The 22,930-nt window shown below is 36.5% G+C and overlaps 1 long non-coding RNA gene across 1 annotated transcript in view; it reads left to right on the top strand.

Moving 5' to 3' along the window:
• The first annotated feature begins 1,837 nt into the window (after nt 1-1,837).
• The window catches only part of LOC143716127 (uncharacterized), a 97,963-nt gene continuing 76,870 nt past the window's right edge, over nt 1,838-22,930 (top strand). The window contains exon 1 of the long non-coding RNA XR_013195951.1: nt 1,838-1,965. This is a non-coding gene — a long non-coding RNA (uncharacterized LOC143716127). The remainder of the gene's footprint in view (nt 1,966-22,930) is intronic.

Below are 22,930 nucleotides of genomic sequence, written 5' to 3'. Positions count from 1 at the left end.
GGCAGTCAAAATAAAAGACACTCTCCTTTCATTCCTTTTCTCTCAAAAATGAGAAATAATATCACATATTTTCCAGTGAGTTTTTATATCTCAAATGTTTAAAGAAATTAAATAATTCAAAGATTCTTCTGAACAGCTAAAAAAAGAAAAGAATATTAAACAGAATAACAGATACAAACATATAAAACAAAAAGACCAATGGGATCTAAGCCTGTGAAACATACTGGAGCTTTTTAAGACTCACAGATTACTCATGCGATTTTTGTTGTAATGGCATGGAAAATACTTTAAATTTTTTTAATGTAAATATGCAAAGATGATTCGAACTGAAATAGAAAATTTTATAAAACGGAAACTACGCGCAGTGTAAAGTTTTACACTTTGTTGGAAGTGATACAACGGGATTATAATTATATTAGCAACATAATTAGAAAAGTTCCATATAAATAAAATTAAATTGACTATCTCCATACCTCCTTTTTTCAGAAATATATTTTTATTTTCAAAATAAAAGTAATTATAATTAAATGAAGTCAGTCCAGCTAGATCCGCATGTTTATTCTTGTGTATTCTAAACTAACTTTACTTAGTGTGACGATAAATAACCTTATTATCTGAAGTAATCATGAAAGTGACAACAGCAGGTGGCACTGATACACATACAGGGCAGGTGAGAGAATTTTGATAAAGTTTATCAAGTTACCACTGAGTTTGAGATAATCACAAAGAGATCAGATCATGTAGTACTGGGGCAAGAAAGACTTTGAATTAATCTTTTCGACATTCGGGGTTCATTGAAGTCCGTCATTGCATTTCCTTGTCTATCAATTTACTCGGGTCCGCATCATTAGATATAAAATAATCATTCGTCATTTGTATTGTATATATTGACAAATCTAGCTTCATTTCAATGAATGAACAAATTGATACCGGGTAATGTTCAACACAATAGTGTCACCAAAATAAGCAGCAGCCATTTTTGTTTCTCTGATGTTGCTATTAATATGAATAACTTTACATTTAAATTCATCTAAAAGTGTGGGAAAGTGTTTCATATCAAGGTGATGGTGACTCAGGAAAATATTACTTATATATTTTTAATAATAATAAATAAATACAAATCAAAACTTTTGGCCATGGTTAAACTCATAGAAGGTGAAATATGGAAAGTGGATGTTTGGGATGAAGCCCAATTTTGATTTTGTCCGATTTATTAAATGTTTGACAGTGTTGATGTGATTTTCTTATGTTTAATATATTTAATATATATTATATTAACTATATATATCAAATTGTGAAATTACAATCTGAGGTCAGTTGTAATCAGGAAAAAACAAAGTCTTGTAAAACTGTTATTCAAGAGGAGTCTTGATGGCACCAACTAGTTAATAAGGATGAGGCAGGATTATGCTGAAGCGTCATGCACAATCTGTGATTATGGTGATCCCAAGATGCTTGGTGATGTAATTGCACCTTGAAAATGTGCCCGTAATCCCAGGATTAGCATTATTAACATGCTCAGAGTGCCATAAACCTCATTTCCATATCACTCAGCATTTCAGATGTGATATTTCTGCAGGTTTGGTGTTCAGAAATGCTCAGAGAAAACGAGAGGTTTAATGTTTGACAGTACGCAGCTATATACGTATGACTCCAGTGCTCCAAGTTTTTATATCTTAAATATCTTAAATGAAAATCACTAGAAACTCTAGACCTAAGGATGTAACACCTGCCATAAACCCTGACTTTGAGCTTGAGATGTAATAAGTTCCTACTTCAGATATAATTTAATTGATATAACAAATAACACTCAAACTTATTTGTATATAGCGGTGTGTATTTGAGAGAAGAGGCTGATGGGAGTCTAGTGATTCTATCTTCACCCTAGCTGGACCAGTGGGACCTCATGATCTACAGTACATTCATAACCAGCTCAACATTATCACCTACATCCTCTGCCAGCAGGTACATGACTAAAGGCTACACCAGTTGATGTTGTGGTATCAGATGCATATTAATCTTGCAGATCATTTGCTTTATTTGTTAACATCCATCAGAGCAGTGCAGTTGTGCAACTTGTGTTGATGGCAAAGGCGACTGCGTCTGTCTCTAGATTGCTTTTGCAAGTGTGTGTGAGTGTGTGCTTGCATTTTAGCTCTGCAGAAAGAAATTATCTGTGGCGTTCATTAAAGTCTGCTCACTGTTTTTGCTATGGCATATTATTTCTTTTCACTTGTAATTTTAAAAGGATAATAGCAAAAAAGCTGCTTAGTTTATTCAGAGTTAGTGACAAAACCAATAGAGCAGGAATAGATTATAGATCCATGTACCTGTACATGCGCCATTCATGTGTTCATTCATTTTTCGATTTAATATTGAAATTAGAAAAATTAGAAAACGGAACATTTATTTGTGTTTTTCGTTTTGCTCGTTCTGCTCATTTATACATGCATATATTTTATGTTTATTGCAAAATATTCACATATATACATATATAGAAGTATTTTAGTCCTGGACTTAATACTTAAGACTTAAAGTAGAATGCTTTTGTATGAAGTTACCTCACTTAAGGACTTATTTAGTAAGGTTATGCCTGAAAAGGGTTTGAATTTTATTATCATATGTTAATTTAAAAAATCTTGTATAGTATGACTTGCTGTTTTTGTTTGTTTGGTTTTTATTGTATTTACCATATATGATATTTGTATTTTTGTAATTTCATTTTTGCCATGAAAATAGCCTTGGATGCTGACATGATGGCACTAAATAAAACAATCTGAAGTATGTTGAGACTGTAGGCAGATCTTCTAGATCATTTGCTGTGCTTGATGGGAGTTAGGCAGATCTAAAGAGATCTTTTGCCATGTGTTGCTTTTTTCGAATCTCTGATAGGTGTAATTTTCTGTACTGCATCATGGGTAATGTAGTTTTTCATCACAAATTTAGCTGTTCAACAATTATTTTAAAAATAATTTGGAAAAACGCAGGCTGAAGCAAATATCATTGATTACCTCGTTGCTCACATAGGTCTAATATTGTTAAAAATCCATCTCCCTATGGAGAATAAGTTTGTACTTTCATAACCTGACTGTTGCACTCTGTTTTGTTTCTGATACAATGATAACTCAATTAATAATGGATTACAGTGAACATATAAGCATTATAAATATTTTAATGAATAATTTAGCTTACATGGTAATACTACATGCTATGCATTTCTATTTACATTTCACTTAAGCATGAGTGGATGTTAAGTCAAATTTTTTATGCAAATAACATATTACAATTTTAAATGAATTTACTTATGCACAGCTTTCATTAAACTTAATATTTTTGTGGAAACATGATGCATTTTTTTCAGAATTCTTTGATGAAGAGAATGTTCAAAAGAACAGCATTTATTTAAAACAGCAATCTTGTGTGACATTATAAGTGTCTTTACTGTAACTTTTCATCAATTCAATGTTGAATAAAAGTATTAATTATTAATGAACCCAAATTTTTGAATGGGACTATAACTGCAGATACTGGTAAACAGTGCTACAAAGGTGTTTGTCTTGTCCATTTGATGTGAAACATCTCTCTTTGACCACAGGATGGCAGTATGATGCCAGGACTAGTACTAGAGCTTCTTTCTTTGTTCTCTTGCCAACACATGTTGTGCTGTTTTTCTATAATTACTAAGAACAAAAAATGTATCCTCGGGTTAAAATAAATAGCCTTTCACAGTTAATTTAATTGACTTTTTGCACATAACCGAGGTAATTCTGTCTCTGCCTCCGTCACAAACAAGAATAACAGTGCAAATGGTTGCCAAAAAGACGTCTACGCTGTCAGTGAATTTGTCAGACAAACTGCAGTTTTGTGGCCTAAATGTGGCACTTATTTTATCATAATGATATCGTTTTGGAAATAAATGTATTTCCTAGAGAAATAGGAAGTAGGTAGTTGGCACTCGTGCACACACATTTTCCTGCGACCCAGTCAGGCTGTTCAGAAAAGCATATTCGAGCCATACAGCAAGGGTTTCTCTCTTCACTCTCTCTGAATATCCTCATAGTGTCACTACAGCGGCATGGTGTAAATTGAGGTCACAGTCACGCTTTGTTTTGTATGCTGCTCAGACTAACTTCTTAATCATCTGCCCCCCTCTCACACACACACACACACACACACACATTCACAGCCGTCTTGTGGCAGTGTGTGTATCTGAGGCGCTGCTTTTGGTGACAGCGAGTGCTGTGTCCCTGCCGGCCCAGGGCAGGTACCCCATGCTGACGTGTTTAATTGTGTGCGTTCCCAGTCCACGATGACAAGTATGTGTTCGCATTGTGCCAAGAAAACAAGGGCAGATTCGCCAACATGTGCCACTATGTTCTGTCACATGAATAGGTGGTCAGAAAGAACCAGACACAACTGACCATATCAAAGGAATGGCTTGAGTCATACAGTTATATGTAAAAAATGTGCAAATAAATATGCTTCAGCTTGATATTATGCAACATCAAGAGAGAATTTGTTGATATGGTTTCCACATTCCAATTTTTATTTCATTATTTTTACTATACAATGTATAACTAAAAATTAATTTGATTAGTTTCCAATTTTTTATCGGTCCAGTTGCATTCAAATAGCCATTATGTTAATACGGTGTCTTAAGAACTATTTGCTAACTAGCAGTTAACCAAGGGATAATCAGTCCTACTTCAGTCTTTATTTTCAGATTAAAATTAGACCAGTCCACCTTTTTATGTAACTGACTTTAAAAAGATATGATCAGTCTTGAAGAAAAAAATTATATGACTAAAGACCTAAGCAGGTTATGCCGCTTGTTAAGTCTGATGTCACACGTTACTGTGTTCGGGTCCAAACATTTTGTTCAAATCAGATTCAAGTCTGCCAAAAGCAGTCAATAAATGGTAGTATTATACACTCACGGTGTGCTGTAATACTACCAGAAATCATGATCCTAACCTTTATCTCCATAATAAAAATCTCAGATGGCCAGACAGTGATCTATCCTTTAGGAATTGTGTAAACCATATTTTTAAAAGCTTAGCTCAAAGGCACAATATGTAAGATTTGTTTAAATTCAAATATCCAAAAACCACTTACACAGCGTTATATTTTTTGTTGACATTGTGTTCTTACGTTATCCCAAATGTTTCCAACAATGTTTAAATCCAGAGAAATTCTCAATTTTAATCAGTGTAAAAGTCTGTGTTATTGCGTTGCCTTGTCAATGACGTCATACCCGCGCTACCCTTGATTCCCTTGATTTGGTTTTACTTCCATAGAAACCATGGAAACACCAAAGATGTTTTATTAGACAGGTGAGCAACTGTTTGGATACCTTCATCGACAGAAAACGAATCATTGTTATATAGATCATTTATATATTTGCATGTCATTTAGCAACAAAAGTCATACAGCTTTTATAAATATGATATTCCAATATCCATCTATTTTACTGCAGTGTGCAATAAGTATCTCATACCAGCCACCGAGCGAATTCACAGAGTAAAGTTACAACGTAACTTTCAACCCATAAAACATATTTTTAATATGATTATTTTGACCTATTAAACAGCACTGCGTTACCCCACAATTTTAATTCGTCAAATAAAGTGACCTCTATGAGTAGTAATTCACATGAGTAGTAAAAAACTGTCAGCATTCCATGTCTCTCTGCCCCACCCTGCTTCATACTACAGTGACGTTAATAAAAAAAAAGTGATTTGAAACATGATTTCTGTAGGATTGCTTTTATTCAGCTGTGGAGGTGAGGATGACAACTCTCATGATTTCTCATCCGTCATCGAGCTACTGTATGTCTTTGTTATTGTTTTGAATAAGCGACATCTAGCGGCGAAAATTGCATACTGTGCCTTTTAAATGTGTGATGTGAATAAATAGTGTTTCTAAACAGCTGTTGAGTTCTCAATGGAAACAAGTAGAGGCTTGGACTCGATAACAATATTCCTAACCTCAGGCTTTAACAGGCAGATTGTCTTAGACTTATGACATCTAGTGGTGTGGATGCAGCAACTCGCTGTATGTAAAATCTGTTTATTTTAGGCCTCTGATATAACAGAATTATTCATATCATGATTCTGAATCATTTTAAACACGTATAAACTACCGTTCAAATGTTTGGGATCAGTAAGATTTGACAAAAAATATTCAGTGAGGATGCATTTAAATTGATCAAAAGTGACAGTAAAGACTTTTACATTGTGACCAAAAGAACTATTTCAAATACATGCTGTTCTTATATATTTTCTATTCATCAGAAATCATTTATCATGGTTTCCTACAAAAATATTAAAGGGATCATTTTTGGGATCACCCAAAAATGAAAATTCTGTCAGTATTGACTCACCCTCATGTTGTTCCAACCCCGTAAGACCTTCGTTCATCTTCGGAAAACACGAATTAAGATATTTTTGATGAAATCTGAGAGCTGGATCACTCCTCCATACTCCTCCATAGGCTTCTTGAGGGATTCAACTTGCCGGCCTCGAAAAGTTATTAAAGACATCGTTAAAATAGTCCAAGTGACTACAGTGGCTCAATCTTAAGTTTATCAAGCGACAAGAATACTTTTTGTGCTCAAAAACAAACATAAATAATGACTTTATTTCAACTATTCATTTCCTTCTCTGTGGGCCTCGAGTCAGTTCACTAGTGTAATTGCGTAAAGCTACGTCACACGTAGGCTCACTATTGGCCAACGCTGGTCATGTGTGTGATGCGTGTGACGTACAACAACAGAAGTTTAATCTTTTACACTAGTGAACTGACTCGTAGCCCAGAGAGAAGGACATGAATAGTTGAAATAAAGTCGTTATTTTTGTTTTTTTGAGCACAAAAAGTATTCTCGTCGCTTGATAAACTTAAGATTGAGCCACTGTAGATTGAGCCACTGTAGTCACTTGGACTATTTTAACGATGTCTGTAATAACTTTTCAGGGCCTGCAAGTTCAATCCCTCAAGAAGCCTATGGAGGAGTATGGAGGAGTGATACGGGTCTAATATTTCATCAAAAATATCTTAATTCGTGTTCCGAAGATGAACGAAAGTCTTACGGGGTTGGAACAACATGAGGGTGAGTAAATACTGACAGAATTTTCATTTTTGGGTGAACTAACCCTTTAAGCGGCACAACCGTTTTCAATATTGATAATGATAAGAAATGTTTCTTGAGCACCAAATCAGCATTTTAGAATGTCCAAAAGAACAGCTTGAGGGATAGTTATTTGTGGAAAATGTCAATTTAAATACGCTTCGGCTCGATTTGTAACATCATATAATCTGTTGATCTTTTTCCAGTCCCAAGCACCTGAGCCAGAGTCTCAGATCTGTTTGGATGAGGACTTCTGTAGATGAGAGAAAGTTGGGTTGTGTTTGGGTTCCTCTTCTCTCATCTGCTCTCCTCTCCTTCTGTCTGGGATGGTAAATAAGGTTGGGTGTGTGAGAATCTCATTACCAGGACACAAAGCGGCATTTCCTCTGAGGATTGAGTGAGGGAGTGAAGAAGGGAGGAAGGGAGGGGGCGAGCGGGGCGAATGGCCAGGCTCAATCACGACCACGCTGATGGGGAGGGAGAAGGAGGCAGCTGGGTTCCCGCTCAGGCCTTCAATTTTCCTCCAGAGTCCAGCCACTCAAGTGTGTAATTACTATGGGGTGTCATGAAGGTGCGATTCCTTCTCCTTGTAACACTCACCCCCCTTCTTGGCTCTCAGCTCCCCACGACTCCTGCACTCACCCCCAGTAACACCCCCATCTCATTTCTGCCCCAGGTGAGGGCACTAGATCCAAATATGTCGGGTGCTTAAATAGACATCCCAAAGCAAACCCTCTCCGTATGTCATGGCGGCACGGCCTCCCTCCAGCTGGTTAGCAGTCCACTTTCACTTTGTTTATTTGTCACAATTTGCCAGTTTTCTGTGTGGCTGTTTGTGGTTACAAGATGTCTAAACTTTGCATCAAGCAGTAAGTGATCTACCATCTTCAGGTGGAAATAGCGACCATTGAATTGTGCCGCTCTGTACCGATCTGAGGTTGTTGATACTGTTATAGTTTCATTTTTCCATTGATAAAAATGAATTAAGTTTTTTATTATTATTCTGTTTTATTTTTGGTATATAATATAAATTAATTTGGTTAGTTTCAAACAAATATTAGCTAGCTACCAGCAATAACTGATTTGACTATTGTTTTGAACTTATGACTCTATGGTGTGGATGCTGAGTCTCGTGCCTCTATGTATGTATGTCAAATAAAACAATGTAACAAAAAATCTTCATCTTATGTGATAAATGAGTTTAAACACATATACATTACCGTTCAAAAGTTTGGAGGCAATACCATTTTTAAATAAAAAACAATTAATACTTTAATTCTGCAAAAATTCATTTTAAATTGATCAAAAGAGAAAGTAATAACTTTTACATTGTTATATTTTTTTTTTAAATAGTTGCTTTTGCACTTTCTAAGCAAATAATCCTCAGAAAATGTATCATGGTTTCCACAAAAAAAAAAAAAGCAGCACAACCGTTTTCAACATTGATAATAATAAGAAATCTTTCTTTAGGAAGCAATCAGCATAATAGAATGATTTCTGAAGGATCATCTGAAGATTTGAGTAATGATGCTGAAAGTTCTGTTTCGTCATCACAGGAATAGATTTGAAAATATATTTACAAAAATATTAAAATAGAAAGCAGTTATAGTACAGATAATTCTGTGTGTACGTGTGTGTGCAATCAATAAAAAAAGTAACTGTTGTCTGATTAAATGTATTTTAATATGTAATATAATCTAATTACAAGTATTTTTTGGAATCAGATTACATAATCCAGATTACATGTAATCAATTACTACCCGGCACTGTATATTATGTGTGCGTTTGCGTGCGCGTTCGTGTGCATGCGTGTGCGAGTTTATTTATATGTAAAGCTTTTTATTAAGAGAAAATTGCATCTTTAATTATAATTACTGGTTTTGTCTGCAGAGGGAAATGAAATGACACTCTGTTATACTAAACAAGCTGATCAGACAGACACAAACTGCCCATTTTGAAATGTCCTTCTGTGTTCACCAGAGGTAGTTCTCTGTCCTCTGACCCACCACACTTGCTCCCCAAAATCATGCCAGGTTGACATGCTCAGGCAGGCATACAAACACACAGTGTCTCCAGTGTGAAGCAGCAGACTGGCACCAACGTTTGTGTGTGTGTGTGTGTGTGTGTGTGTGTGTGTGTGTGTGTGTGTGTGTGTGTGTGTGTGTGTGTGTGTGTGTGTGTGTGTGTGTGTGTGTGTGTGTGTGTGTGTGTGTGTGTGTGTGTGTGTGTGTGTGTGTGTGTGTGTGTGTGTGTGTGTGTGTGTGTGTGTGTGTGTGTGAGAGAGCTTTTTTGAGTTTCTTTGTGCATTGCGGCTGGCTCTGGTGCTTTGAAGCTGCTCAATGACCGCACAAGGCCGTCTCTCTGTGGGAGGCGGTGAGCGATGCACGCTTGTCATTTGTATACAGCTGTTTCTTTCATCTGGTCCTCCTCCCTCTCTCTTGTAGCCCCCCACCCCAACATGTGCCATCCCACTGTCCCCAGTCTCCACCTAGCTGCCTGCCCTTTTGCAACTGCAGCGGCATTTACTGAAAAAGACCAGAGTGATCATCAGTTTACTGATAAACACACCAAACACATAAACACGGCTAGCCTCTGCTCCCTGGCTGCCTTGTACCCAGCATGCCACGCATGGACAGATATGGTGTTTGAGGTGGGGGTTGTTTGAGGAGCTTTCTCACTAGCAGCCCCAAATGCTCTGGCCCAACTCTCAGTGAGAAACAGGATGCAGGTGCTCTGTAGCTGGTGTCAATTGCTGCTAATTGATGCAGCAGTGCATAAATGGTAAATAAGAGGACCGTGTTTTGTCTGGGTGTTTTTCTGCAGCAGTGTGTTAAAGTTTCAGTTAGGGTGTCTGTTTGAAGTTGATTCAATGTTTGCACAATTTTTGGCACTGATTGTATTTTGACTCATAGTCATACCTGTCATTGGCTTGGTGCTTTTAGCCATTTTTTCACTTTTAAGGACAACTATTATAGGTACTTGAGAGATGGAAGGGGTAACACTCTAAAAATAAGTTTTTAAAGTCATGGTAATGTAACAATTTTGTGCATTTTGCAACAATTTCATGGCATCCAATTCATTTAGATTTGATAAGTTTAAGTTTGCTTTTCCATTTGCATTGGGACTACATGAATAATTTCCTATATTAATTTATAAGTGCAAGTGTTAAGTATAGCCATGGACTTTAATGGCATGTAACATCTTCCTGAATCAACGGGTAAAATGGAAATATGCTTCGTTGACTGCCTTTGAGTCCCTTTCAGTTACATTTTATGTAGAAGTTGAGGCTTTTTTAAAACATTTTTTCAAGAAATTTCTTGGCTAAATTCAATCAATACTGGCCTATTTCCATTTGATTACTTTGATGGATGTGTGTAATGTTTTCGGTGGTATTTGTTTTGTAGTCAAACCAGAGTTATGACATAAATTTGTATCGGCAAGAGGTGATTTAGCACAACAAATAAGGAGACGCTCATCTCAACCCTATTATAAGATTTTGATTAAAAGTGGACAGCTGGGAATGAGTTGTATACATAATCTGTCTGTGCGGTTATGTCCTTTGCTGATTCTGATGCGTGAACTGCAAACAATTGCAACAGCAGTTGTGTGTTAATCATGTACTGTATGTTAAAATGATACGTATGTGGAACGTGGAAAATGGAAAGTGATTTAGAGAAGTCTGAGAAATTTGCTCTGGCACATGAGGGAGATTAAAATGGACAGATAATGGCTTTCTTCTCTCCTGATTGGTTCGTTCAGAGTCTTTATTTTTATTATTCTCCAATATCCATTGTTATCTAGAGAAAATAAAGCAATTATTTCATAAAACTGTCTTTACTTCATAATCACCTTTCCATTATTCACGATTTGCTGTTTTATTTTTCAAGAAGATGTTTCTATACACCTTTATCACTAAATAGTCTTCCAGTTAGTATTTTTTTTTTTTTTTTGCCGTGGGAAATGTCATACCAGCATTAGTCTGTCTGTGTGTCTTTCACTGATAGGGAAATGGGAGTTCTGGGAAGGTGTCACTGCTCCAGATCTTCATCTCTAGTTCCTCCACTCCCACATGTGCACAGGTCACTGGTTACTGCTATTTACACTCTTTCACACTTCCTTTACCTCCCCACATCCTTCTTTTCACTCTCTGTCCATCACTGTGATGGAAAGGACACAAGTATTTAAGTATATTTTATTTTATTTGTCTACTTGCCTGTCACAGAGTTTGGGGTGACTGTCTAAAGGCATAAATGTTTTTGATTATAGTGTACATCAGTTGCTCTGGCTCTAACTTCACTCCGGCTCTGTGGTTTGGCCCATTTCGCAATGCCAATATTGCAGTGATTTAGTCTCCAGATGCTCTCCTCGCTATCACTTTGGCAGGATGCTTGGACAACAGTGACAGGTCTGAAGGTAAAGATAGTGGTGTTCATTTTTCTGACAAAAATAGGACAAGGTAGCAATCAGAACTTATTTGAGAAGTCATTTTTAAGAAGACAGTAGATGCTATGGTGCTTCTGTTGGTCAGACATCAATACTTAGTGACAGACTTTTTACAGTTGGCAGAAGAGCTTTCTGTGGTCATGTAAATCCAGAAACACTTTGCTGGTTATATGAAGGTTCGCAAGATCTGTCTGTCTGTCGTTCAATCTTCTCCATCCGTCCGTCCATCCATATATATATATATAAGTCTTGACCATAGTAGGCATGGCATGTAACTTCTATCATGAAATACTTTAAATCTGTAAATTTATTCATTCATAAATCTTTATTTTTTCCCCCTTTTTATCATGAGAGAGCCCCACCAAAACATTAATCCAAACATAGACTGAATTAATAATGAATTATAAATGTGTTAAGCATTCTCCAACAATTTTTTCATAATTATTAATATTTTAATATTATTTAATGTTACATATTTTAATGTTACCTTGCATAAACCTCACTCCGGACCAAGACTATAACGGTCCGCTTCAGCTATGTGTCTGCATCAGGTCAGTTACTAGTTGACATGTCTTTTCATCCAATGTTGAGTAGCGTATCATATTAATGAAAGTATAAATAATAATATAAATAAGGGTTAAACCTTTAGTTTAAACGTGCTCATGTGAATAGCTTTTATACAGTATACAGTAGTTCTGTTGTGTTTGTTTTATGTTTGTTCTAAGAATACAGATTCCTCACTAGAAATTCCTAACTTGCAACATTCTAAAAAAAACTATATTTGGAGGTAATAATTACATTAAGGCAGCTCGACATTCGACATATCCATTATTTTGTCGCGTGTACTGAAGTATGCCAATCATCATTAAAGTGGACATTAGACATCATAACGCAAGGACATTAGAATTCTGCCAAACGTGTATCTGATGTGTTCAGCGATTATGATTTAAAGCTTACAAAATGTTTATCATAAACTAGCGCTAAGACCCAGAATCTGCCCTACCTAAATTTAGCCTCTATGTCCCTTAATCCTACCCAATACTGAAACTTAACAAATAATGTTACCTTACTAACTAATAATAAGCAGTAATTGGGAGTTTGAGGCAAAAGTCTTAGTTAATGGTGAGAATTAGACCCTAATCTGAAGTGTCACCTTATTTTTATTTTAAAATGTTTTTTATTGGAATTTTATGATTTTTTTAATGATTTAATTATTAGGGGCTTCATCAATTTACAAACTGCCTGCAGTTCCCTCATGAACCCCCAGGAGTTTGCGAGCTCTAATTTGAAAATCCGTTTTAGAGGGAACAATTATGAGGTTGTCCATGCTAGTAAAAAAAAACCTATACCAAAATGCATTTAAAATACATTTATTTCATACTATGTATACTACAAAACCATTAACATATTCACTGACATATCGCTTTAGACTTGCTGATATACAAATTATAATTAAACTTTATTTGGTGTACTTCTTTATTGCACAATGCACATTTCTTAATATTAAGAACACCAAAAATGTGTTTCAATATCACTATTAGTATGGATAATATGATCTCTATATGTATATCAGTCCTTAAATGTAATATGTACCTAAAGTATACTTGCAATAGTTCCACTTTACAATCAAATATACTTAAGTATATCTTTAGCTGGCCCTCAGCACTATTTCCGAATAACTAAAGTGCATTAAGTACAAAATGACTTTAACAGACAGTATACCAATTTAGTATACCAAAAGTACAATTGCAGGGTGTTTATATTAATTATGTAATATGTAAATGTATTCGTAGTGCCTTTTAGTATATTTATTTTTCAATTGGGCTTCCCAATTCACCACCATCTTTCTTGGAATACAGGGGGTTAAAATAGGTTTTTTTTTCTACCACCTAACCTCATTCAATCTCCTTAATTTCTTAAGTCCACTTGATTGCCCCTGACCAGCGTAGATGAAACCCCATTATTTTCAAGAACATCAAGATGCATGTGTATAGTTTTGATGTAATTTCTGCGGCCCACCCATTTCCCATTGTGAATCAAATTTGAGATGGAAATGGAACCAAATTTTGGACTGGAACGCTGAAGAAAATGAAATATTTAACAATGGTAATTTTCCTTACTCAAATTTGCTAAATTGTAGAGGAGCTGGAGCGGCAATTTAATGGGGAGGCAGAGTACAGGAGCTCTCCCAATCAGACATGCTGAGATTTAGTCTTAAGTTGGCCTTTTTCTGCTTTCAAGTGGAGGCAGATGGGCACTGAAATGGTTTTAAGAGGAAAAGAATGACACAAGCCGAACATGGTCAAGTGAACTTGTCTTACAATCATCAAACCCTTCAGTCATAGCCCACACACTCTTTTCATTTTAATGTCATTGCGGCTTGGCATCAGAATATATATGTGATTTTTTGCTCTGTGAATGTCCTTTACATCGAGAATGTGGTTCGAGAAGCTTTTTTGTTTGTTTATTTATTTATTTATTTTTTACAGTAGATATGTTTCTATGTTTCCTGAAGTCATTATGTTCAGTGTTAGTGTCCGTGTGTTGGGTGCTGAGTCTGCAGTTTGGAGTCTGGATGTGTGGCCCTGCTTTGACCCTGTAGGAGGCAGAGAAGGATGATTCGGCTCTCAGAGTTTATGTCGTCCTGCGAGGAGCTGAAACTGCACATGGCAAAGGGTAGGCTCTATGTTAAGAGGATTACTAACATGAAAAAGGTAGCCGTCATTTAATTGAAGGCTTACCAGCAGCTGAAAAAGGAAAACAGTCAAACTGAAGGTATATCCCTGCCCAGAACATCCTGAAGGGACCGAATTTGACAAAGTCTGTGTGTGTTTTTCTCTTCCGTGTCTCCTCCAGAAGCACACATCACGCTTTATCATGGAGTCTCAGCCTCTTAAAAACGGTTACACATTTGGGAATTTTAATCATGCCTTTAGCTCGTATTTTTCAAACGCTGTGATCTGGCTGCCTCTGCCGAATCTTCGGCGTGTCAGGGTTTGCTGCACACGTTTAAACATGATAATGGCCTTTTTTTTTTGTATACACTACCATTCAAAAGTTTGGGTTTAGTAAAATTTAAAAAAAGAAAAATAACGTACTACTCTTATTCAGCATGGACGCTTTAAATTGATAAAAAAGTGACAGTACAGACATTTATAATAAATTTCAAATAATGAAAACGTGAATTTCTCTCCTTTTGAGTCACATTTTGACTTCTGAAAACGCTTTTGAAAATGCAGAAACGGATTAATTGAAATAGTTTACACATGCAGTTGTAGTTCGCGTAGACAATAATAATAGGCTGATTATTATGTAGCTATCATTCCAATAATTTGTGTTTACATATGCATTGATCTGTTTCTATGCATTCATCAGAAACACACATGCACAGTTATATACAGAAGCCTCTTTGTAACTGGCTCATGGAGGCCCAATCACGGCTTGAGTGTCAGATAATAAAGGGTGTGTGGTTGTCTTCTCCTGTTGTTATCATCTGTGTCTGATTCAGAAAGCAGAGGCCAGGTTCTGAGGGCCAGATTAGGTCATCAGCTACCTGTAGAGTTGCCATCCCATCCTACTGCTGCTACGGCACTAAGGGAGTCACTCACAGTTATATGAACCATATTATCTCTAGAAGAACACAGCAGGCCCTGTCACTGCTCACAGTGCATTTGTCTTCGTATGTGGTCCACCTTGCAACACTCCTCTACACCGTGTTGAAGCACTTTTAGGGCAAATTCATTTTACCTTTATTATGTTTCTCTTACACATCCACTTTTCATGGTGACACCTCTCATGAGACATTTTTTTCCAAAAGGTGGGTGCGTTCCTGCCACAGTACACAATTTGCCAAAGCAACAGTCACTTAAAAAGGCAAATCCTGCCATTGTTTATTTTCCCTCATGAAATGAAACCACATTTTAACCCATTTTGTTCCAGGATAAAAAGAATAAAAAGAGTCTCTCCACCTAAAACACTGGCATCACCCACTTAGAAAGGCTAATTGACTGGGACTTGGAGACTGAAAGTCAAGTTCACCCTCGAGAGCATTTCAAATTATCCCAATGTTTTCTTTTCAAACTTGTTTCTGATATGTTTGCTGTAAACCTCATTTTATTTTAACTTACTGGCTTTGAATTAATGAATTGCCATTTTTTTATTTAAAATAGGCTATTTTCATCTACAGTCTTAAACAATACTCAACTTTCTTCCCCTATTGTTTGACATTAACTAGAGCCTAGGTGACGTAACACCAAAAAGAAAGTTGTTTCAAATATTTTTTTGAAATATTATGAATTCTTTGGAATAAGGAACAACATGCACATATGAATCATGCATATAAATATATATTACAGAGAAATAGGTGTTTGTAAGCTTCAGCCATTACTTGTGCAGGTACTTGTAATGTATGTGTGTGTTTGTTGGAGGGCCATTGAGTGTATGTGCTACTCATGCTGTCCCGTATGGATCTGGATGGATGACAATACTGGCTCATTTTTCCTCTTTAATGGTAGGATTACTGCCTTTCACCTTCATTTGATTAGACAACCCAGGGCCTTGATTGCAAAAAGGCAGATTTGTTCTGTGGCTCTCAAAGGTAATCACCAACATCATTGTGTCCCTCCTTCTGCAATTGTAAGGTCTTCCTTCCACGCACAGAAAATGTGCAGTCTTCAATTGCCCCTCGCCTCTCTCTCCCCTAGCCACCTCTCTCTCTCTCTGAATTAAATCCTGTTAAATTAGCCTTCACTCTCCCATGCAGTTGTTTTTGTTTGGCTTGTGTAAAGATTCTAGCTGTATGTGCCTCCTCCATGAGTGAAAAGTGGATTATGTTTTCCTCCCCTCCTCCACATTTTGTTGCCAGCCAGAAATAAAAGGGTTCATACACCTCGCACATTTGGCAGGATTTTAAGTGTTGATTGGCTGGCGTCCACACACAGGGTTTGTTACAGAGAATTTGTCATGCTAATGAAAATTGCAGTGTGTTATTGCTGTAGTGCTGTCAAATCAAGAACCTTAAGCTACAGACCCTAAAGTGCCAGGGATACCCCACATATTTAAGCTCAATTGCTGCCGTTCCGACAAGAAACATGAATCTCGCCTGTTAGTCGGCACAGTTGATCTGGTATCACTGCAGAAAATGGGAGGAGTTGTGCTTCCAGTTACTGAGAAATGTTCCCCATCATTTATAATCAGCATCACCAGCCTAGCTCTCTGCCATCATTCAAGAGTAAATATATATATATATATACACACACACACACACACACACACACACACAGTGCCTAGCATAAGTGAACACCCATGCTAAAGTTGACTAAAAAGAGGAATAAAAAAAATCATCTTTTGGAAATTGATCTTAATCCCTTAATTAAAAAAAATTAGGAAAGATCCAACCTTTAAGGACACCAATTTTCTTTGTGAATGAATAATGCATCGTAAATAAATAAATGTTCTTCCTTAAAATACAGGTTGCATAAGTCAGGACACCCCTATGTTAAATTCCCATAGAGGCAGGCAGATTTTTATTTTTAAAGGCCAGTTGTTTCATGGATCCAGGATACTATGCATCCTGATAAAGTTCCCTTGGCCTTTGGAATTAAAAAAAGCCCCACATCATCACATTCCCTTCACCATACCTATACTGCCCTACAAAGCAAAAAGGCAGTAACTGCATTTTTGGTCAAAAATGAGTTATTATCATTTTCATGACATTCAAGGCATCCTTTGTTATGTGACAAAACATCTTATCTCAAATGTGTGTTGTTTTGGAGAAAAATGGTAGTCGTTTCTACAGTAACTGCAAAAAGCCCTAGTGAAACAAAGCAAGAATACAGTAACATCCATTACTGTATTCTTGTTATGTTTTACCTAACAAAAAATAACCGTGTTGCTGCGCAGTGTAGTTACTGTTGCCATGGTGAACACACAGCTGATTTCGCGGCATCCTCACGGGACGGTTTTAACATTTTTACCCTTCTAACTTCACACAAATTTTGTTTGAGATGGCACAAAGCCGGGGAAAGAAGATGGTCGAACTGGCGTTGAAAAGAAAATACCCGGAGAATGGTAAGTAAGAGTGACAGATTAAACATTTAGAGGCTAGGCTATCACAATATAAACTCCTGTCAGCCGCCAGGGCGGGACTTCCTCTCAGAGGTCCATTCAGATAGCATTATGCTAATTGACAGGCGATGTTTTAAATAGCTTTGCTAACCTGCCCCTGATCCTCCCTGCTTCGAGCTGTAACTTTATTCTCTGTAACTTCACATCATCGCCGATGCCATGTCATCATTTTGTTGTTCATGTCACAAAGTTATAATCCAACCAGCGGTGAAAAAATATTCAATAACTAGAAAAGCACTCGGAGAGAACTAACCTCTGTCAAGGTAGCCTAATAGGTCACTGAGGCAATTCCAAATGTCCCGTGTTCCGGATCACCACCAAAATGTAGTAATCTGTTCCTTGTCCTAATACCCATGTTGTCCGAAAATGTCATCCAAATTCGTACAGTACTTTGAGTTATCTTACTAACGAACAGACAAACATACACAGCACCAAAAGATAACCTTTGGGCGGAGGTAAAACTTCTTAAGGCATCAGGCTATCCCATAACATCCAAGCAGTCAGCGTGATCTTCTTCGCTCTTATTAGCCTACATGAACGGCGTCTTCTTTTTTCGTAGGCTAATCATTCACAGCGTTGTTGTCCAGCAGGAGAATATATGTGTCCATAAACACAGCTATCGGTGTAACAGTTATTCTTTATCGTGACAGGTGTCTGTTCAACTTAAAACACACTCTCTTCGCGGCCGCTGTTTGAAGACTATGTCCGCTGTTTAGATAAGTTAGCACGTTGTGAGCAAAACTGACATCTTTCTCTTTACTGTTGTAAGCATCCATGCTTTCAACAAAAACAAACTTCTGCAGACAGAGCGAGCCGGCAGGTATTTACACCCCCCTTAGCGCTAAGGCTCAAACACATTGGTTCCTGTTCCTAAGCATTTATTTATTGCACGGTTTCTTCTTCAGAATATAAAATTATATATTTAATTTGGATTCCCCTTAATTATATTAACCTATGAAAATGTTGTCCCTCTGCATGAAAGCAAGCTTCTATGTTTTATCCTATTATAGGCCTAATGTAACTTATGAAGCCAGGCTGCTTTTTGTGTGTTGGCTTTTCTTTCTTCATTTTCATTAAGGGTGCAAAATTATTAATTTATTGTGTTAGCCTAATTCATCCATTATTTTGTCATGGACCTAATTTAAGTTATTTCCTGTACAATGAAATATTATGATATACAGACATCAATACATATATTGATCAGAGTGAAGATGCTGTCCTGTAGGTCCATATAATAATAATAATAATAATAATAACAATTTGTTGCAGTACACAGACAGACAGACAGACACAGACAGATGTGGATTTACATTCATGCCACTAATTTTCTCTCTTTTTCATTTAATCTGTAGTTACTGCCTTTTTCCTTGGTATTGTGCCACGTTTTTTGTTAAGTAATACAAAGCAAGAATACAGTAACTGCAAAATAGGGGTAAAATATCAAATTAAATATGAGGATTGATATGTACAAAGAATAAGCTAATATAAAGTAACAAACCAGCCACATGTCCAATAATCTACCTACAACTACTTAGGCTGGATAACAGGATAACTTTAAAGTCATTTTTCTCAGTTCTGCACTCTGCGTAGTTACTGCCTTTTTGCTTTGTAGGGCAGTATAGAGATTGGCATGGGGCACTTTCCATAAGATCATCTCACAATGCAAATCAAACCAACTGAAATAACACCATGCCAATCACTAGGTATGGCGAAGGGAATGTGATGATGTGGGGCTTTTTTAAATCCAAAGGCCAAGGGAACTTTATCAGGATGCATAGTATCCTGGATCCATGACATTTCTTTAATATTAACAATTATATTGTTCAGTTATTAATATTCATTTTAATTTTAAACATTTTATGCTAATCTAAAATTTAGATACTTTGGATTTTTAATCATTTATTACATTTTATTATTAATAATGTATGATTTATTATTATTCACTTTTATTAATTTTTTTCAAAATTTGAGTGCTTTAAAAAAAGCTTTGTTGCAATTTTCTGAAATAGACAAGTTGCAGTTTTCTTGTCATGGGTAATGAATTAACATGAGTAATGAAAAGTGTCGCATTATATAAAATTATCTTCACTGCAATGCATATTAGGCCAAATAAGACAGACACACACACACACACACACAAACGTGATGAACCACACAGACTCTTTTGGGGGTCTCCGCTAGATCACCTCTTGTATTTACAGTGCTTTATTTGTGCTCTGTATGTTTGCCAATTAGGAACTCACCACTGTTAGACACCCAATTTTCTGCCGTAGCTGGGTAGTTAGCGCTCATATTAGGATGAGTCTCTCTGCGATCACTTTCCAATCTCCTGGTTGGCGGGGTGCCGCATTGGGCTAATTTAAGGGAATTATTGTGATTGTTTCCATAACGCTGATCAGATTATTGCCCAGCGGGGCCCACTTGCCCTGGTACACTCATTCCTTCTCTCATTCTCGCTCCCTCTGTCTTTCTCCTCGACTTTCTTTTTAAAGTGTCTATTAGTAATGAGAATGAAATTAGAGTTAAAAAAATAAATAGAAGAGAGAAAGTGTGTCAGTTATTTTAAAATTTGTATTCATTTCTTTGTTCCAATGTCATCAGCTAGTTTTCTAAATTTGTACTTTCTGATGAAAGATTATCGATCGTTGTATAAACTGTGACCAGAAAGTTATACATGACACATCTTATACTTTTCAGCTAGATCTGAATTACTTTTCATCACGAAAGAAGTGCACCAAAACTGTACTTGTATCCAACAAGCTTCGATTTGAGGACAAACTGTAGGTAGCGCTCATAAATGGAGAATTCTGGTGTTAAAATGCAAATGAAGTGGTAGGTGATGTCATTCCCTTCCTAATATCATTCTTTCAACTATCCTGCCCAAGGCTTTTCATGGCCTCAGCGAGTTTGAGTGGCCTGATGTTTTGATCAATGGCAGCTTTCCTCTCCTTCTTGGCCTTCGTTTGCTCCTCCAGAATAGCCTAACTCATTACTGTAATGAACTTGATAATTACTTTGCCTTGCTAAGAGGAATGAGTCCCATTTAATAAGATGTGATTGGCCTTTATTTCATTTACTTGGCCTGGGCGCCCCACTTGTGGCCATTTTCCATCTCAATAAACTCCTTATCCTTCAAACAGTCAATATCCTTCTTGTATCAGAAGGAAGAGACACTCTGCTGAAGTGACAGTTTGGGTCTCTCTTTTTATGTGCTGTTATATATCCTGTGGTTGGTCAAACATTCACCAGAACCAACTTTTGAAATCGTGCTATTGATGTTTGGTGACTTGGTCTTTGTTTTTTGTTTTTTTTTACAGGCTAAATAATACTCAAGGTTCTCAATATGAGCTACATGCAAGTTTTATGACAAAGACATCAACCCTTTATTTTTAAGATTTGTTTTGTTGCTTTTCTCTTGTAGTTCATATATTTATATAGTTATCACGTGTAATTTCAGGGAGCCATCACATTTACAAATAATACATTTGCATTTGGAAAAAATTAATGTGATTTTGTAATTTTGGTTCTATGAAGAGAAAAGTGGCTGTAGCGGGAGGTGGGGAGGAGAGAGAGGATTTAATTTTCTTCTATTTGGAGTTGCCAGACAGCATTAAATAAGGATGCAGTTGCAATGCACTGTATTCACCCTCCTTAATTAACACTTACCACAGTAGATATAAGGCAAGCTCATTCTTGCCTCTGTATAATAGAACCATTACGGATGCAGGATTTATGGACAATGGTGCCTTTTTCCACAGTCAAAAAGTCTTTTTTACACTTTCTTTTTACGTAACTTGTGCGAGTTAAAGAACTTCTGTCATTTACAACAGCTTAAAAAAATAAAATAAAATATACTGTATATTTAATAGATTATTAAGTATTCTTCATCTTATTTAAATTCATTTATTTTATTTCAATAAAATAAAAAATATAGTTAAATGCAATTAAATAATTTATTTAGTGTATATGAGAGAAGCTCTTTCAGCTGTTCATTGTCCTTCTTTGGTGCGATGTGGGTGAATTGTGTGAATATTTATATTTAATATGATTTTTCTGCTCCTTTTGATTTCACTTACCTGACCAGGTGTCCTTGCCTTAGCATGCTAAAAAAACACCCCTTTTTTAACCGTAATAAACATGTTTAATAATACAAATTGAAAATTACATTCAGGTAAAACATCTTGGCTGTTAAATGAAGTGTAAACTTTTACCTGCAATATGTTGCTTTATCCAAATATAAAAGTGAATGCATTTGATAATTAATTGTGGATTCCGTTTATATCCTTCACATGAGGAACGATGAACAGGTCTGAAGAAGATGCTCTCCATGCAGTGCTGCAGACTGACCCACAGGTGTCTCTCTTTTTCTTCCCTAGTGCTGCACTGTATCAGTCACTCTGCACTTTTCCTCTGAAAATAGAAGCCTGTATCTTACAAAGCACAGAGCCCATCTCTATAGTCATTCAGTACACAGACCCTTTGGACTATGAGATCTGGCGGCACGAGCCACAAAAAAATACAGGCGGCCATAATAATGTCCCTTGTGCATGAGAGCAATCTTGCACGTTCTCGCACACGTCGGTCCACTGATGCGAGCGGCTCTCATTTTCTGGTAAATTGCGAGGCTGTACAGGTGTAATACAACGTCTGGGCGGAGAGCTGAAATTTGGAGGATGTTACAAGCGTATGTTAATGTTTAGTAGTGCATCTTCTCTCTCTGATGGTGATTGCTGTTGCCACAATGTCTGGACACACACAGCTGTATTTACTATAATGTATTCTGCAGACCCAGAGCAAAGTAATGTAGAATTGAACAGAGGACGTCTCTTTATGGCCATCATTAACATTAACCCCAGAAAGTGAGAGGAGAAGGCAGAAGGTTAATCCTGTGCACTTTAATGGATCGAGACAGTTATAATAAATAACAGCTTACCTCTGTATCTCAGTTGACTGATGCCCAGGCCAATATAGGAAACTTGTTGGCATAAAATGTTATATATATATATATATATATATATATATATATATATATATATATATATAACATTTTATGCCAACAAGTTTCCTATATTGGCCTGGGCACATATATATATATATATATATATATATATATATATATATATATATATATATATATTTGTTTTAGTGTCAGTGTTTTGATCAATGTATTTGGGGACTCTTAGTTTGAAGTTCTTCCTGTTCCGTTTTGCCTAGTTTCCCTATTCCTTGTTTAAT

This window comes from Siphateles boraxobius, unplaced genomic scaffold (assembly GCF_051911475.1).
Source record: "Siphateles boraxobius isolate OS27281-9 unplaced genomic scaffold, OSU_SipBor_1 6, whole genome shotgun sequence".
Taxonomy (NCBI): Eukaryota; Metazoa; Chordata; class Actinopteri; order Cypriniformes; family Leuciscidae; genus Siphateles; species Siphateles boraxobius.
Note: the sequence above shows the minus strand (reverse complement) of the source record. Positions and strands in the feature narration are given on the sequence as shown.